This window comes from Pelophylax lessonae (genome assembly GCF_965119305.1).
Source record: "Pelophylax lessonae genome assembly, chromosome: 4".
In the NCBI taxonomy this organism is placed as follows: domain Eukaryota; kingdom Metazoa; phylum Chordata; class Amphibia; order Anura; family Ranidae; genus Pelophylax; species Pelophylax lessonae.
In genome coordinates this window covers 386,151,162-386,170,169 of record NC_138771.1, presented here as the reverse complement: position 1 = coordinate 386,170,169, position 19,008 = coordinate 386,151,162, and the positions used below count along the sequence as shown (strand labels likewise).

The 19,008-nt window shown below is 45.7% G+C and overlaps 1 protein-coding gene across 1 annotated transcript in view; it reads left to right on the top strand.

Moving 5' to 3' along the window:
- LOC309554127 (A disintegrin and metalloproteinase with thrombospondin motifs 2-like) overlaps nt 1–19,008 on the top strand; it is a gene marked incomplete at its 5' end in the record, with an annotated part of 1,497,034 nt that overhangs the window by 1,087,074 nt on the left and 390,952 nt on the right. The gene's annotated exons all lie outside the window — the stretch shown is intronic.

The following is a 19,008-nucleotide window of genomic DNA, read 5'->3' as shown; positions in this document are numbered from 1 at the left end:
TATACAGTCAGGTCCATAAATATTGGGACATCGACTCAATTCTAATCTTTTTGGCTCTATAAACCACCACAATGGATTTGAAATGAAACAAACATGATGTGATTTAACTGCAGACTTTCAGCTTTAATTTAAGGGTATTTACATCTAGATCAGGTGAACGGTGTAGGAATTACAACAGTTTGTATATGTGCCTCCCACTTTTTATTAAGGGACCAAAAGTAATGGGACAGACTAACAATCATAAATCAAACTTTCACTTTTTAATACTTGGTTGCAAATCCTTTGCAGTCAATTACAGCCTGAAGTCTGGAACGCATAGACATCACCAGACGCTGGGTTTCATCCCTGGTGATGCTCTGCCAGGCCTCTACTGCAACTGTCTTCAGTTCCTGCTTGTTCTTGGGGCGTTTTCCCTTCAGTTTTGTCTTCAGCAAATGAAATGCATGCTCAATCGGATTCAGGTCAGGTGATTGACTTGGCCATTGCATAACATTCCACTTCTTTCCCTTAAAAAACTCTTTGATGGCTTTCGCAGTATGCTTCGGGTCATTGTCCATCTGCACTGTGAAGCACTGTCCAATGAGTTCTGAAGCATTTGGCTGAATATGAGCAGATAATATTGCCTGAAACACTTCAGAATTCATCCTGCTGCTTTTGTCAGCAGTCACATCATCAATAAATATAAGAGAAACAGTTCCATTGGCAGCCATACATGCCCACGCCATGACACTACCATCACCATGCTTCACTGATGAGGTGGTATGCTTTGGATCATGAGCAGTTCCTTTCCTTCTCCATACTCTTCTCTTCCCATCACTCTGGTACAAGTTGATCTTGGTCTCATCTGTCCATAGGATGTTCCAGAACTGTGAAGGCTTTTTTAGATGTTGTTTGGCAAACTCTAATCTGGCCTTCCTGTATTTGAGGCTCACCAATGGTTTACATCTTGTGGTGAACCCTCTGTATTCACTCTGGTGAAGTCTTCTCTTGATTGCTGACTTTGACACACATACAACTACCTCCTGGAGTGTGTTCTTGATCTGGCCTACTGTTGTGAAGGGTGTTTTCTTCACCAGGGAAAGAATTCTTCGGTCATCCACCACAGTTGTTTTCCGTGGTCTTCCGGGTCTTTTGGTGTTGCTGAGATCACCGGTGCATTCTTTCTTTTTAAGGATGTTCCAAACAGTTGATTTGGCCACACCTAATGTTTTTGCTATCTCTCTGATGGGTTTGTTTTGTTTTTTTCAGCCTAATGATGGCTTGCTTCACTGATAGTGACAGCTCTTTGGATCTCATATTGAGAGTTGACAGCAACAGATTCCAAATGCAAATAGCACACTTGAAATTAACTCTGGACCTTTTATCTGCTCCTTGTAAATGGGATAATGAGAGAATAACACACACCTGGCCATGGAACAGCTGGGAAGCCAATTGTCCCATTACTTTTGGTCCCTTAAAAAGTGGGAGGCACATATACAAACTGTTGTAATTCCTACACCATTCACCTGATTTGGATGTAAATACCCTCAAATTAAAGCTGAAAGTCTGCAGTTAAAGCACATTTTGTTTGTTTAATTTCAAATCAATTGTGGTGGTGTATAGAGCCAAGAAGATTAGAATTGTGTAGATGTCCCAATATTTATGGACCTGACTGTATATGTATGCCTAGTGTAACATACCCTGGCAATATTACATTATATACTTTACCTTTTTTTTTTTGGGTGGATTATATACCTCTGGCCAATGAGAGATTCTTCTTTGCTCCCTATCTGAGAAACATACATCAAGGAGGAGTGGCAAGATCTATGTTCTACTTTCCTTACAGTGGTTTCTACTGGCCTATTTTGACTTACGGTACTTACCATAAGGTATTGTAAGTCCATATATTGCGGTAAGCGCATATTATTACATCAGTATGAGATTTCATCATCTTCATCTGTTTGCAGTGGTTTGAACTTCACACCTACAACAGAAGTTACACCTTGCTGGCTGGACTGTGTGTTCTCATTTGGTTATATTGATTTGTATGGACTCATTGATTTACATCACTTCCACATGTGTAGACCAATTTCTGTTACTTCATTTATTGGTCTCTTGAATCAATCTTTTTATCACAATTGTAAATTTTTCCATATTTACTTTTTAGCTCTGCGCTTTTTTTATTACTTTTTTCACCACTTTATTTGTCAGTTGGATGTGCTAGCAGCTTGTTATTATTTTATTCTTAGCTTAGCGTGGTGTTTTCACACTTTTTTTCTCAGAGTCAGTTTAAGAAGTTTGAGCAGAAGATTTGGGAGCAGAGAAAATTGTTTTAGGTTTTCTCTGGATTTGGTAATTCTGGATTGGGGCTGTAAACTTGAAGACGCCAAAGAGCATTGGGTGGGATGGAGTCTTCAGTCTTGTGTCCAAGTTTTCCAGAAATTCAGCAGGTTGTGTGTGTGTGTCCAGGTGCACACACTCATTGTTATAAGGCAGATCTGAGCATAGCTCAGAGGAGATGGAAGGTAGAGTGTGAGCAGCTTGCTGCTGTTTGAAGACAGATCCCTGTCAGGAAAACTGTCTGGAGAAACTGCAGCCCATATAAAGGGATTCTATGCCCAGGGACTGGAAAAGGCTGGCCAGTTATGAGAGTCTGTGAGAGTGAGGAAGCCAGTGAGTCCCAGGGGCTGGAGGGAATCCAAAATCTGTTGGACGCAAGCTTAGCTACTGCCAGGGCCGGCCTTTGGGGTGTGCGAGCTGTGCGGCCGCACAGGGCGCCATGGGCAACAAGGGCGCCGTGCGGCCATCACAGCTCGCAGAAGATCAGGCGATTCAGCCCGCACAGCGGAAGGTAAGCGGCGACCGCGGCCTGGACAGGGTTAACACAGGCCGCGGCCGCCGCTTACCTCCCGCTGTGCGGCTGTGCCTCTGTCACCTACTGCTGCAGTGAGGCACACAGCTCAGCCTCCGATTCACGCTGACAGTGTGGGCGGGGCAGGAGGAGCTGACGATCTCTCCTCTGGCATCCCTGCAGGGAGGAGAGATCGTCAGCTCCTCCTCACCCCGCCCCTTCTCCTCCTCCTCCCCCCCGCCCACACTCCCCGGGAATGTGTGGGCGGGAAGTTTGAAGAAAAAAAAAAGCTGTCAGCGTAAGGTAAGTGAGATCTAATTCCTTCAAAAATGTGAGGGGGGCTCTGTGTGGGGGTTCTCTGTGTGAGGGGTGCTTTGTGTGGGGGGTCTGTTATGTAAGGGGGGCTCTCTGATGTGGGGGGCTCCGTGGGGGGGTGATCTGATGTAAGGGGGCTATGTATGGGGGGTCTGTGATGTAAGGGGGGCTCTCTGATGTGGGGGGCTCTGTGTGTGGGGGGCTCTGATATAAGGGGGGCTTTGTGTGTGTGTGTAGGCGGTCTGTGATGTATGGGGGGCTTTGTGTGTGTATGGGGTCTCTGATGTTAGGGGGGCTCTATGTGTATGGGGTCTCTGATGTTGGGGGGGCTTTGTGTGGGGGGTCTGTGATGTAAGGGGGGCTATCTGATGTGGGTGGCTCTGTGTGGGGGGGGATCTGATGTAAGGGGGCTATGTGTGGGGGTCTGTGATGTAAGGGGGCTCTCTGATGTGGGGGGCTCTGTGTGTGGGGGGGGGGGCTCTGATATAAGGGGGGCTTTGTGTGTGTGTAGGGGGTCTGTGATGTAAGGGGGGCTTTGTGTGTGTGTATGGGGTCTCTGATGTTAGGGGGGCTTTGTGTGGGGGTGTCTCTGATGTTAGGGGGGCTTTGTGTGGGGGGTCTCTGATGTAAGGGGGCTCTGTGTGTGGGGTCTCTGATGTGAGGGGGGCTTTGTGTGTGTGTAGGGGGTCTCTGATCTTAGGGGGGCTTTGTGTGGGGTCTCTGATGTGGGGGGCGTCTCTAATGTGAGGGGGGCTTTATGTGGGGGGTCTCTGATGTGAGGGGGGCTTTGTGTGGGGTCTCTGATGTGGGGGTCTCTGATGTGAGGGGGGGCTTTGTGTGGGGGGTCTCTGATGTGAGGGGGGCTCTGTGTGGGGGGTCTCTGATGTGAGGTGGGTCTCTGATGTGATGGGGGCTCTCTGATGTAGGGGGGCTCTAAATTAAGGGGGGCTTTGTGTGGGGGTCTTTGATGTAAAGGGGGCTCTGTGTGAGGGGGTCTCTGATGTAAGGGGGGCTAAGTTATTAGTGATCATAAAAAAGAAAAGTCAAATAAAGTGCAAAAAAGGTGAAAAAAAATGCGCGGGGGGGGGTTGGATGCCACAGGATTAGCTCGCACAGGGCGCCTGAACACCTAAGGCCGGCCCTGGCTACTGCTGATAAGAGAGCCAGGTGGCTCGGTATGTTTTTCATTTATGTGTGCTAAATGAATTTGAAACCTCTGCTTCGGAATCCTGGATGGACTTTTGTTTCATTTTTCCTGGGCTACCAAGTCCTTAAAGGGTAACTCCCGTCAAAAATGAAATTGTTCCTATTAATAGTAAAATATCTTTATCTTTGATATTATTCATTTTCTGGATAGCTGATTGTGTAGCTTAGAGAGTCTTATCTAAGTTAGACAAAAAGCTTCTTCCAGTTCTTCACCGACAACGCTATCTCCCTTTATCTGAATTTGCTAAGCTGTCTTTCACTTCCTTAAAAGGTTGTTGGTCTTTCTTAGACAGGCATGCCTAGACTATCCAACCCCACCCCCATCCCTCCTATCCTTTGCAGAACACAATCTCCTCCTGTTTTCATAGCCTCCTTTAGGCTAGAAGCTTTTCCTGAGAGAGAGAGCCAAAGCATGAAAGGGTGGGCTTTGGAAATATGTTACGCTCACTCTTCATGGTTTCAGCAGCAGACACTGTTTGTTGGAAACTGAAAAATAGATTACAATGCAACATGCTGCAGATTTTCTACAGTATAGAACCACGTGATGGTTTCTGCAAGGCACTGTGATGAGCACTGATGGGCACTGTGTGCATAGTGTGGCACACACCCAGCTGCTGTGGACTAAAGAAACGCTCAACTGTTGTGAACGGCAGAGGGAAATGTCACCTGACCGGCGCAATATATGAAAGAAATAAGGTACAAAGGAACATTTTTTAAAGTTTAGAAAGATACAAATTGATTTCTATTGCTCAATACATGTGAGTAACGAGTTTAAGGCTCTGTTTCCACTAGTGAGACTTGTCATGCGACTTTGGACACATAAAATCGCATTGTAAGTCACAGCCCATTGATTTCAATGGCACCTAGGTTACTTTGAAAATTAGCGACTTTGAAAAGATGCCTGCACTACTTTGATGCGACTTTGATCCAGAGAGTGTAAACTTAGATCAAAGCTTCATTCAAAGTTGCATCAAAGTCGCACTCTAAATTAAATCGCAAACCTTTGGAGTCAGACTAGTGGAAACGTAGCCTAATGTTAGAGTGCAACTTTGAGTGCAGCTTTGATCTAACTTTACACTCTCTGGTCGCCTCAAAGAAGTGCAGATACATTTTCAAAGTTGCTGATTTTCAAAGTCGCATAGATGGGAACAGGTGCCATTGAAATCAATAGACTGTGACTTGTCATGCGACTTTGTGTCCAAAGTCACATGCCAAGTCACACTAGTGGAAACTGAGCCTTAGTCTACGTTTCCACTATTGCGACCCCAAAGTCTTGTGATTTAGATTGTGACTTTGATCCAACTTTACACTCTCTGGATCAGTCGCATCAAAGTAGTTCAGGTACCTTTTCAAAGCTGGTTTTCAATGTCGCATAGATTGGAATGGGAGCCTTTGAAATAAATGGGCGGTGACTTGTTATGTGACTTTGTGTCCAAAGTCGCATGACATGTCACACTAGTGGAAACGTAGACTTAGTGTGGTTGCCTGTGCTATTCCTTTAATGTATAGTGATCACTGTAGACTGTGAGCTGAGGCCCCAGAGCATTTCCAGCTACACTGACAGTTCTCCCTGCATCCAGCTTCCTTTTCCTGTGGTAGTCTTGATTCAAAGCTCAGCACAGCTATACTGTAAATGTACACTGCACCTCCCAGCCCCCCGTGTCCTCTGTGAATGGGCCATTTTTAATTCATTTTCTCATTAATTAGGATGTACAAAGCATCCTTATTGATAAAATAACACTGGGCGGGAACCTATGATCTGCTCCTCCCATCCTGTATACGCCCACTGGCTACACAGGAACAGTGTCCCTCCCTGGAAGTGATGTCACTAGTTTTCAGTAACCACAACCACTTGCTGCTCTTGGACTCAAAAGGAAGAGGAATTTAAAGTGGAATTCCACCCTAAAATGTAACTTCCATCCATCTTCTTGCTCCGGGTCACCTGAAAAACAAATGGATTATCGCAATTTTTTTTTTTATTTTTTTTACTTACCTTGTTTTAGAAGATAGAATACTTACCTTACTTCCTCTTCCTCCCTTGGCGGCCACGGCGAGTCGTCACTTCCTGGCTTGCAATGATTCCTGGGAGCTGAACGTCATCGCTCCCAGGAATCAATGCGCCTGCACTGGCCCCGACGTCAGTTCCGGTGCAGCCGCCGTCATACCTTGCTAAACAGCTTCTGGGCATGCCCAGAAACTGTGCAGGGATGACGCTGCAGCCCCGGAAGTGATGGCGGGGCTGGCGCAGTGCATCGTGGGACCGAAGAGGATGGAAGAGGACGCAGAAGAGGATCGCGCTGGCTTCAAGCTGCCCACACCTGAGATAGCAGCGCTGGACAATACATTTTCAAGGTAAGTATTTCTTCTTGCAGGTAAGTGCAACCTGGGACAGATCAGAGGCTAACCATTGTGGAATGTACTAGCCCTGACTGTCCCGGGGGTATTTTTATGTATTTTTTTTGGTTTTAGGTGGAACTCCGCTTTAAGTCATGTTACAGGCACTGGATACTGCAAAATAAAGGTAGAAAAACTGCGATTTTTTCATTTTGAGACATAAGGCTGAATGTAGCTTACATTAATGATTGCAGGGGAGAATTTAGGCTTTACTTCCACTTTACTGATAATGTTTGTGTGATATGGACTCACTGCATAAAAATAGCATCTACCACTGAGCTAAACACCCCCAATATCACAACACTAATACATAATGTCTATATTATAAATCAACAGTCCAGTGCACTGTTTGACAGGGAAAGGTTGACAATGAAACACACATCACTAGAGTTGAGCGGACACCTGGATGTCCGTGTTCGGCGGGTTCGGCCGAACTTTAAAAAAAAGTCCGGGTCCGTGTCCCGGACTTTTGCCGAACTTTTCCCGGACACCGAACCCCATTGAAATCAATGGGGACCCGAACTTTCAGGCACTAAAATGGCTCTAAAACACCAATGGAAAGGGCTAGACTGCTGCAAATGGCAGCAAAACGTAGTTAAGAGCATGGCAAGTGCTCTGCAAACAAATGTGGATAGGGAAATAACTTAAAACAACAAAAAAAAAAACAGAAAAATAAAAAAATGTTCTTCATCTGTGAAGGACGAGGCCCATATGGAGTAGGAGGGAGGTTGAGGTGGTGGTGGATGTGGCGGTGTCATAGGCGTGTGCACAGGGTGTGCCGGGTGTACCTGGGCACACCCTAATCACCTAGGGCACATAGCATTATCGCTCTGTTTGCCAGTGAGGAGATGGGAAAGATCTCCCTCGGACCTGCTCTGCTCTATTTCTCTTTGCCAGCAGGGAGAGTAATGTTTCGGGGCCATGTACATGTAGGCAAACACATGCATGTGTATTTAATATAATATAATGCAATAGGCTGCGCACACCTATGGGCGGTGTAGGTGGAAGCAGCGGTGGAGGAGGACCAGGGCCCGATCAAGAGCATCATGGGCTTGGTGCTGAGGATTTTGAAGGGCCTTAAGGGCCATGCCTTGGCATGCACCCAGAGGAGGAAGGGTGCAGCCATGCATGCCTAATTCCACATGGGATGCTGTCTCTGAAGCCCATAAACACATCCATGCATCGGCAACTGTCCCTCCTTGTCCAGCCTTCGTGCTGTGTGGGGAGGTTCTGAGGGAGCTGCCTGGGGAAGCGAGCATAGAAGCCAGACTTCTGTGTTTACAAGTGACAGAAGAGCGGTAACAGTGAATATGGCCAACCCGGGGCCTATATAAAGGTAGGGGCCTGGAGCTGCAGCTCCAATAACCCCTACGTTAATCTGGCCCTGAGGAGGACGAGGTAGCCAACACTGCTTCTTTTCACAAATTTTAAATGAGGGTACACCCCAAAAGAGTGAGAAAGAGCAAAAATGGAACAATGGCTGGGTAAGGTCAGTATCCATCGCTATTCTGCACAAGGTACGGAAAAGTCCCATGGGATCCATGCCTGGTTCATTTTAATGAACGTGAGCTTGTCCACATTGTCTCTGGACAGACGGCTGCGCTTGTCTGTGATAACGCCCCCAGCCGTGCTAAATACCTGTTCAGATACACTGGCTGCAGGGCACGCCAGCACCTCCAAGGCGTAAAGGGCAAGCTCAGGCCATGTGCCCAACTTGGAGACCCAGAAGTTGAAGGGGGCAGACCCCTCATTCAGTACGTCTAGGCGTGTGCACACATACTGCTCCACCATGTTGGTGAAATGCTGCCTCCTGCTAAGACGTTCCATATGAGCTGCTGGTGCTGCTGTTTGTTGTGGCGTGCTGACAAAGCTTTTCCACATTGCCATGCTAACCCTGCCTTCTGAGGTGCTGGCGGTGCCCTGGTTGCGTTGGCGACCTCTTCCTCCTCCACCTCCTCCTCTGCCTTGTGCTTCCACTGTGGCCCCGCTGTCATGTGGGAATGTCAGCAGCATCGCGTCTACCAGCGTGCGCTTGTACTCGCGCATCTTGCGATCGCGCTCCAGTGAGTGAATTAAGGACGGTACGTTGTCCTTGTAACGGGGATCCAGCAGCGTGGCCACCCAGTAATCAGCACAAGTTAGAATGTGGGCAACTCGGCGGTCGTTGTGGAGACACTGCAGCATGTAATCGCTCATGTGTGCCAGGCTGCCCAGAGGCAACGAAAGGCTGTCCTCTGTGGGAGGTGTATCCTCCGTGTCCTCTGTATCCCCCCAGCCACGCACCAGTGATGGCCATGAGCTGGCCTGGGTGCCACCCTGCTGTGAACATGGTTCCATCTCCTCCTCCTCCTCCTCATCCTCCTCATCCTCCAGAACTGTGCCCCTGCTGGACAATTGTGTCCCTGGCGTTTGTATGTGCAGGAACCCACTCTCGGAGCCCCTTGCGAATGACTGCCCTGAAAGCCTTGGAAATGTTACCTCTTCATCCTCCTCCTCCTCATCCTGTGCCACATCCTCTTCCATCATCGCCCGAATTGTTTTTTCAAGGAGGCATAGAAGTGGGATAGTTAAGCTGAGAACGGCGTCATCGGCACTGGCCATGTTGGTGGAGTACTCAAAACAGCGCAACAAGGCACACAGGTCTCGCATGGAGGCCCAGTTATTGGTGGTGAAGTGGTGCTGTTCCGCAGAGCGACTCACGCGTGCGTGCTGCAGCTGAAACTCCACTATGGCCTGCTGCTGCTCGCACAGTCTTTGCAGCATGTGCAAGGTGGAGTTCCACCTTGTGGGCACGTCACATATGAGGCGGTGAGCGGGAAGGCCGAAGTTACGCTGCAGCGCTGACAGGCGAGCAGCAGCAGGGTTAAAACGCCGAAAGTGCGCACAGACGGCCCGCACTTTCTGCAGCAGCTCTGACATATCGGGGTCGTTTTTAAGGAACCTCTGCACCACCAAATTCAGCACATGCGCCAGGCAAGGGATGTGCGTCAAACCAGCTAGGCCCAGAGCTGCTATGAGATTTCGCCCGTTATCGCACACCAGCAGGCCGGGCTTGAGGCTCGCTGGCAGCAACCACTCATTTGTCTGCTGTTCCATGCTCCTCCACAACTCCTGCGCGGTGTGTGGTTTGTCCCCCAAACAGGCAAGTTTTAAAACTGCCTGCTGTCGTTTACCCCTGGCCGTGCTGAAGTTGGTGGTGAAGGTGTTATGCTGTCCGGATGAGGAGGTGGTAGAGGATGAGGAAGCGGAGTAGGAGGAGTTAGGAACAGGAGGCAAACTAAAGCGCCCTGCAATCCTCGGTGGTGGAAGGACATGCGCCAAATTGCTATCCGCCTCAGGCCCATCCGCCACTGCATTTACCCAGTGTGCCGTTAGGGAGATATAACGCCCCTGACCGTGCTTACTGGTCCACGTATCGGTAGTTAGGTGGACCTTGCCAGAGATGGCGTTGCGCAGTGCACACCTGATTTTTTCCCCCACTTGGTTGTGCAGTGAAGGGATGGCTTGCCTGGAAAAGTAGTGGCGGCTGGGCACGACGTACTGTGGGACAGCCACCGACATAAGGTTTTTAAAACTGTGCGTCTCCACCAGACGGAATGACAGCATTTCAAAGGCCAAGAATTTTGAAATGCTGGCATTCAGGGCCAGGGATCGCAGGTGGGTAGGGGGGTACTTCCTCTTCCTCTCAAGTGTTTGGGAGATGGAAAGCTGAACGCTTCCACGGGACATTGTGGAGATGGTTGGTGACCCAGGTGGTGGTGTTGCTGACAGATCCTCTGTTTGCGGGGTGGCAGGTGCCGGTATCACTACAGATGTGGCTGGAGCGGCCGAGACTGCAGCAGAAGAGGAAGCAGGATGAGCCAGAGACGTTTCTTGGTTTTGAAGGTGTCTACTCCACTGCAGCTCGTGCTTTGCACTTAGATGCCTGATCATGCAGGTTGTGCTCAGGTTGAGAAGGTTTATGCCTCGCTTCAGGCTCTGATTGCACAGGGTGCAAACCACTCGTGTCCTGTCATCAGCACATTTTCTAAAGAACTTCCACGCAAGAGAACTCCTTTGAGCTGGCTTTGGTGCGCTCGTTCCCTTGCTGCGTTGGGCAGTAGCGGGCATATTGTCTAGAGCACGGCCGCTCCGCTTCTGCACCCTGCTCCCTCTTCTGCTGTGCTGGTGGCTCTGTGCGACCACCGCCTCTTCCTCCAAACTACTCAGGTCACCTGCATGACGTTCATTCCATGTGGGGTCGAGGACCTCATCGTCCTCCACATCATCTTCCACCCAGTCTTCACTCCTGCCCTCCTTGTCGGTCTCCACAATTCTGAACGCCGCAGCAGTTGGCACCTGTGTTTCGTCATCATCGGAGACGTGCTGCGATGGTCCTTGCATGTACTCATCTTGAGAAATAAGTGGTTGGGCATCGCTGCACTCAATCTCTTCCACTTCTGGGGCAGGGCTAGGTGGATGGCCCTGGGAAACCCTGCTGACCGAGTCCTCAAAAAGAAGAAGAGACTGCTGTATGGATTGGGGCTCAGACTGCTTGCCTGATTTCCAAGGGGGTGAGGTGAAAGACGGTTGGACATTGGCTGCAGGTGCCAACTCTGACCTTTCTGCAGTAGACTGGGTGGGAGACAATGTGAAGGAACTGGAGGCACTGTCAGCAACCCAATCTACTATCGCCTGTACTTCTTCAGGCCTCATCACGTCTAGAGGCGCATTATGCCCTACCAAATACCGCTGCAGGTTCTGTTGCCTACTCACACTTGTGGAAGGTGTTTCACTTGTGCGTGTAGCTGGCACAGATTGACCACGTCCTCTCCTTGCAACAGGAGCTCTACCAGCAGCACCACGACCTAGGCCACGGCCCCTATTTGACGGTCTCCTCATATTTCTGTAATTTATGATCTTGCCCTAGAAAGGTGTTTATTGAATAGCGGAACGAAACAACAACCGTATCGCACGGGTGTATCTGACAGTCAAATATGCAAACTATGCCGCAATTTAATGTTTTTTACCCCAAAAGGGTGTATATTGAATAGCGGAATAGGACAAATTTTACAAAACGGTGTATCTCACACGTACAAACACAAACTAGGCCCCGATTACAATTTTTTGTACCCTAAAGGCAGGATGAGGAAGAGGAGTAGGAGGAGTTAGGAACAGGAGCCAAACTGAAGCGCCCTGTAATCCTCGGCGGTAGAAGGAGATGCGCCAAACAAATTTAAAAAGGTGTATCTCACATGTACCGGTACAGACTATCCCGCAATTTTATTTTTCACACTCAAACAGGGTGTATATTGAATAGCGGAATAGGAGAAATGTTACAAAACGGTGTATCTCACACGTACAAACACAATCTAGGCCCCGATTACAATTTTTTGTACCCTAAAGGCAGGATGAGGAAGAGGAGTAGGAGGAGTTGGGAACAGGAGCAAAAACTGAAGCGCCCTGCAATCCTCGGCGATAGGAGATGCGCCAAACAAATTTAAAAGGGTGTATCTCACATGTACCGGTACAGACTATCCCGCAATTTAATTTTTTACACTCAAACAGGGTGTATATTGAATAGCGGAATAGGAGAAATTTTACAAAACGGTGTATCTCACACGTACAAACACAATCTAGGCCCCGATTACAATTTTTTGTACCCTAAAGGCAGGATGAGGAGTAGGAGGAGTTCGGAACAGGCAGGAGGCAGACTGAAGCACCCTCAAATCCTCGGCAGTATGAGATGTGCCCCAAAAATTGGAAAGGTGTATCTCACACGTACCAACACAGACTATCCCGCAATTTAATTGATCCCCAAAGGTTTTTATTGAATAGCGGAATAGGAAATATGATCAAAAAAAGTGTATGTATCTCACACGTACAAAACCACACTAGGCCCCAATTACTATTGTTTGTACCCCTAAAAGGCTGGATGAGGAGTAGGAGGAGTATGGAACAGGCAGCACCTTCAAATCTTCAGAAGTATGAGATGAACCCCAAAAACTTGGAAAGGTGGATCTCACACGTACCAACACAGACTATCCCGCAATTTAACTGATCCCTAAAGGTTTTTATTGAATAGCGGAATAGAAAATATGATCAAAAAAAGTGTATGTATCTCACACGTACAGAAGCACACTAGGCCCCAATTACTATTGTTTGTACCCCTAAAAGGCTGGATGAGGAGTAGGAGGAGTTTGGAACAGGCAGCACCCTCAAATCTTCAGAAGTATGAGATGAACCCCAAAAACCCCAAATATCATTCAGCTCTGCTGCAGGTCACAATTTAATTTTTTTTTTAACCCAAGGCTGTATATTGAATAGTGGAATAGAAAAAAAGTGTATGATTTTTGAAACCACTCAATAATAGCACATGTGAACTGAACACAGCAGTGTATGATCAGTCAGCACAGCACAGCTGAAGGAAAAACGCTGCACACAGTGACTGATAGAAAAATACTTTTCTCCCTCCTCCTCAGTGGGCAAAAAAGATTGTGTTCACTGCACCCCAAAAAGATTGTGTTCACTGCACCCCACACACAGCAAAATGGATGTGGACCACTGACACCTGCCTATCTCCTATCCCACCCCACACAGCAATATCGATTGTAGTTTGTAGAACACACTGACCCTAAAAATCAGCAGACTCTCTCCCTAAAAGGATTGATAAGATCGTAGATCGGGTGACTGCAAACCCCACCCCACACAGCAATATCGATTGTAGTTTGTAGAACACACTGACCCTAAAAATCAGCAGACTCTCTCCCTAAAAGGATTGATAAGATCGTAGATCGGGTGACTGCAAACCCCACCCCACACAGCAATATCGATTGTAGTTTGTAGAACACACTGACCCAAAAAATCAGCAGACTCTCTCCCTAAAAGGATTGATAAGATCGTAGATCGGTCACTGCAAACCCCCCCCCCACACAGCAAAATCGATCGTAGAAAACTGACCCTAAAAATCAGCAGACTCTCTCCCTAAAATGCCTACAACTCGCCCTGCCTAACACACTCCGACCTGTCCCTCAATTCTATGCGGACACAAATGAGTTTTGCCTGCCTTTCTGTCCCTAATCAGCAGCCAGCACGTATGTGTGCTCTGTCCCTGAACTAGTACACAGCAGAATGACGCCGCAGCGGCGCTGCCTCGAACTTATAAAGACTTGGTCACATGCTTCAGACGGCCAATCACAGCTACTAATACATTTGTAGGCATGGCTGGGATGGCTTAGGCACACCAGTTAAACGCTTGTTGATTGGCTGTTGAAAGCCCGCCATGAAAAGCGCGCCAATGCATGCAAAACCCAGAAATAAAATGACCGAACACGGATTTTTACCCGAACATACAGTAAAGTTTTCGGGTCCGTGTTCGGGTAACAAAAATCCAATTATTCGGTACGGACATGAATAATACAGTCCGTGTTCGCTCAACCCTACACATCACAAACTGTTGGTGAACAAATTGTATACTGTACAACGAAGTATACATGAACAGCCTAGTTACTGATAAGAAAATATTACACAAATAAAAGAAACAATTCTTAGATACATACAGTATAAATCACAGACAAAGATTAAAGTGGTATTAAACCCTAAAAGCAAACATTTATTATACTGTAGCTTACCAATTTTCTATATGTGATAGCTGCTTTACTTTTCTTTTTTTAGGCATTTTTTTCTTGTAATTTCTTTTGTTTTTCCAGCAGAACAAGCTGTCCTGCAGATGTAGCAGTTAGAGGGTTGGGACAAACCATTTACCACTGACATGGGTTTTTACAACAATCAACTTTTTTTTTCCATTTAGTACATAGTGTAGTTACAATATAGGTTCCAACTAAGACACACCGGACATACATTTACGGTGGAGCAATACAATAATTATGTTAAATATAAGAAATAGACTTTAGGGCAACATCTAACACAAAGCAGCTAGCAGGCCAGGTAGCATATACAGGCACAATAATAAGAAGCAATGATAACAACCCAGATCAAAGTATCACATTTGACGTTGTTGTACCCTCTAACTGGCTGTCCTACTCTAGGACAATACAAAAAACCTGAACGGTTCTACACAATGCATTATTTTCCCAAGAGGAATTTACCTAACTTAACTAAAACAAAAGGGGGTCAAAAAAGAAGAGCGGACAAAAAGGGATAAAAAGCAAAAAAAAAAAGGGAAGGGAAGCTCGGGGGGGGGGGGGGATTAAAATCAAAGAGGGAATAGAGTGATGGGAGGGGCGGGGAGACTCCACTCCATCTGCACCAATCTCACCCCCGAGGGGGGTCGAAGACTGAGGGCCAAGGCACACCGTCAAGTGTTGGGCTCTACTGTTCTTATGGGGGAGTGGGTCGAGATCCAAAAAACATTGGTGTACTAAGATGTGCAACTATAAGCTGCGCAAAGAAGCCGAGCTGATATATGTGGAATCCAAGTGAGTCTCATATATGTACACAAAGACAGAAAATGAAGGCCCAAGGGACTTTTGTGAGACACACAATGGAAAAATATACAAAAATACATGGAGAAAATTTGACGATCAATAATGATCATCAGTAAAAAAAGAAAGAAATACAAAATACATACAAAATATCACTTCATCGATTTCTGACATTCCAATCTAATGTCATTATCAATCTGTGCTGTCTGGATCTCAACACGTTTTGCGATTTCAATAGTTAGTTTCATCAGGAGAAACACAGATATGAATCTGAAACCAAAAGAACACACATAAAGCATAGACCCCCCCCCCCCAAAAAAAAAGTGAGGGAGAGAGAAAAAGAAGAAAAAGTCTGCATATTGATTCAGCAACTTACAGTTGAAGCCTTAATCAGAATCCTCTTGTATTTATTATTATTATTATTATACAGGATTTATATAGTGCCAACAGTTTGCGCAGTGCTTAACAAAATGAAGGCAGACATTACAGTTACAATACAATTTGGAACAAAAGGAATCAGAGGGCCCTGCTTGTTAGAGCTTACAATCTAAAAGGGAGGGTCAATTGATACAAAAGGCAATAGCTGGGGGGAATGAGCTGATGGAGCAAGTAAAACAGTGTTATTAGTTAGTAGCCGGGTAGGCTTCTTTAAAGAAAAGAGTTTTCAGGGATTGCCTAAAGATGGGTAGATTAGGGTACAGTCGGACAGATTGGGGTAGAGAGTTCCAAAGAATGGGAGAAGCTCTGGAGAAATCCTGGAGGCGAGCATGGGAAGAGGTGACAAGGGAGCTACAGAGCAGGAGGTCTTGGGAGGACTGAAGAGAGCGGCTTGGTTGATATTTTGAGATCAGGTTAGTGATGTAGCTGGGGGCAAAGTTGTGGATGGCTTTGTAAACGATTGTTAGCACTTTGAATTTTATTCGTTGGGTGAGTGGAAGCCAGTGAAGGCATTGGCAGAGAGGGGTGGAGGACACTGAACGGTTGGTAAGGTGGAAAAGTCTTGCAGCAGCATTCATTATGGATTGAGGGGGGGATAATCTATGTAAGGGTAATCCAATGAGGAGGGAGTAGCAATAGTCGAGGCGAGAGATAACCAGGGCGTTGATTAAAAGCTTGGTAGTGTCATTGGTTAAAAAGGGTCGTATTCTAGCGATGTTGGACAGGGATTGGATGTGAGCCTGAAAGGACAGTGCAGAGTCCAGGGTTACCCCTAGCACCCTGGCATGTGTGGAAGGATTGATAGTTGTTCCATTGATCTTGACAGAGAATTCTGGGGAAGGGGCACGTGGAGGAGGAAATATTATGAGCTCAATTTTAGATAGATTCAGTTTGAGGAAGTGGTGAGACATCCAGGCTGATATGTCTGTTAGTAGATTAGTGATGCGGGAGGAGACTGATGGGGTGAGCTGAGGGGTAGAGAGGTAGATTTGTATAACTTTTTACTTTTCCTCTATGTCCATTCCAATAGATAGCATAACAACAAAAGAAAGATCCTTCCTCCTCTTAACAAGTGCAACTCTTCCCACCGGGAGTTCGGGAGAGAAGGGATACCAGGCCAGAAAGATATGAAAAGGCGAAGCTTCTGAATATAAAAGCCAGAAGAGAGAATCCTAAAACTACAAAATAACCATGCCATCAGAAAAAAAGGGGGAGGGGGTAAAAAATATAAAAATACTATACCCAAAATGGAAAAATCCCTGTGTGATAATTACTACAAGTGATGATGAAAATCCACAAAGATGAGACAAAAAAAACTATCAGTAAAGAAATGTGCTCAAGTGGCAATGAATCGTGCTTCTAGATAAAATATGATATATATATAGATATACATATCTATATATATATATATATATATATGTAATCAAGTAATATGGCTGTAACAAAATAAGTAATATATATGTATATATATGTAAATAAGTATATGGCTGTAACAAAACGCACCCTAGTCCTTCAGGGAATAATCCCTATGTGATAGTTGCTGTAGATGATCGTGAGAAATATATCCAGCAGAGATGCAACAGGGCATACTGTCAAAAAAGTACTCAAGTGACACAGCAATACTTATGACTAAGATGTGCATCATGATACATTTCATCAGGGATCTTTAAACTATGGCCCTCCAGCTGTTGTGGAACTACACATCCCACGAGGCATTGTAAAACTCTGACATTCACAGACATGACTAGGCATGATGGGAATTGTAGTTCCTGAACAACTGGAGGGCCATAGTTTGGAGACCCCTGCATTACATGATTCCAATGTATCATGATGCACACCCTATGTAGTAATTATCACACAGGGATTTTTCCCTTTAGGTATAGTATTTTTATATTTTTTACCCCCCCCCCCTTTTTTTTTCTGATGACATGGTTATTTTGTAGTTTTAGGATTCCATCTTCTGGTTTTATATTCGGAGGCTTTACCTTTTCATATCATTCTGGCTTGGTATCCTTTCTCTCCCCAACTCCTGGTGGGAAGAGTTGCACTTTTTGAGAGGAGGAAAGATTTTTCTTTTTGTTATGCTATCTATTGGAATGGGCGTAGAGGAACGGTAAGTTGCTGATTCAATATGCAGGCTTTTTTTCTTCTTCTTTTTTCTCTCTCTCCCCCCCCTCTTTTTTTGGGGGGGTCTTTGCTTTATGTGTGTTCTTTTGGTTTCAGATTCATATCTGTGTTTCTTCTGATGAAGCAAACTATTGAATTTTTGAAACGTGTTGAGATCCAGACAGCACAGATTGATAATGACATTAGATTGGAATGTCAGAAATCGATTAAGTGATATTTTGTACGTACTTTGTATTTCTTTCCTCTTTTTACTGATGATCATTATTGATATTGTTAAATGTATTTTTGTATATTTTTTATGTAATAAATTAATGTAATTTTAACATATGTTGTGTGTCCCACAAATGTCCCTTGGGCCTTCATTTTCTGTCTTTGTGATATCTCTAAGTTGATCTTCCCTTTCATGAAGACACACTGTCAAGCTCTCCATCATTCTCATTTCATCAATTCTGGTAAACCAATGTTTTAAAATTTGGCAGGGCAGTGAACTTCCATAAGTCGGGTCCAGGCAGCATTCACAAAATGAGCTGTCAAAGACTGTTTGTAATGGTATAAGGGCACCGAGTAAAAGAAGTAGATATCCCAAGAGGTATTTGCCAAGGTCGACTGATGTCAGTTGTTTGGCTACGTGCCTCCCCCCTGCTCAGAATTGGCTAAGCAGAGGGCACTGCCAAAAAATATTTAGGAGCGTGCCAAGCTCCTTGTTATAGCGCCACCAAAGCTTAGAGACTTGAGAGTAGAACCTGTTAGGTACCCTATACCACTTAGATAAGTGCTTGTAGCCCTGTTCCTATTGATTTGCTGTTTCGAAAAAGAGATTTGTAAATCTGACTCCCACCGACAAATGCATGAAGGGATATAATCTTCAAGGGTTGCTTTCAGCTTTTTATATAAGACTGACAACAACTATGGCACATAGTTGCTGTCTGTGCAGTAGCGTTTAAAGGTGGTCAATAGTCTAACCTAAAGTCCCGCATCTGATATGGGCTGCAGAAAATGAGACAATTGGTAGGCCAACCAGGAGCTCAAAGGGGGCTGGGTAAGAGTAGACATTTCTTGATTGGTGGGCCATCTTTGAGGAGTGGCAAAATGAATACATCTGGTTTTTGATCAGCTTTTTTTTTAATGTAAAACCTTTATTACAAAAGAAAAAAAAACTGTTGCTGCAACTGCTTAAAAACTATCATCTGAAGTGTGGCTTCAATTTGTTTAGTGTAATTTAATCTGCTAGTAAATCTAACATTACTCTCCCATCAGACTGATAATTCTGCTCTA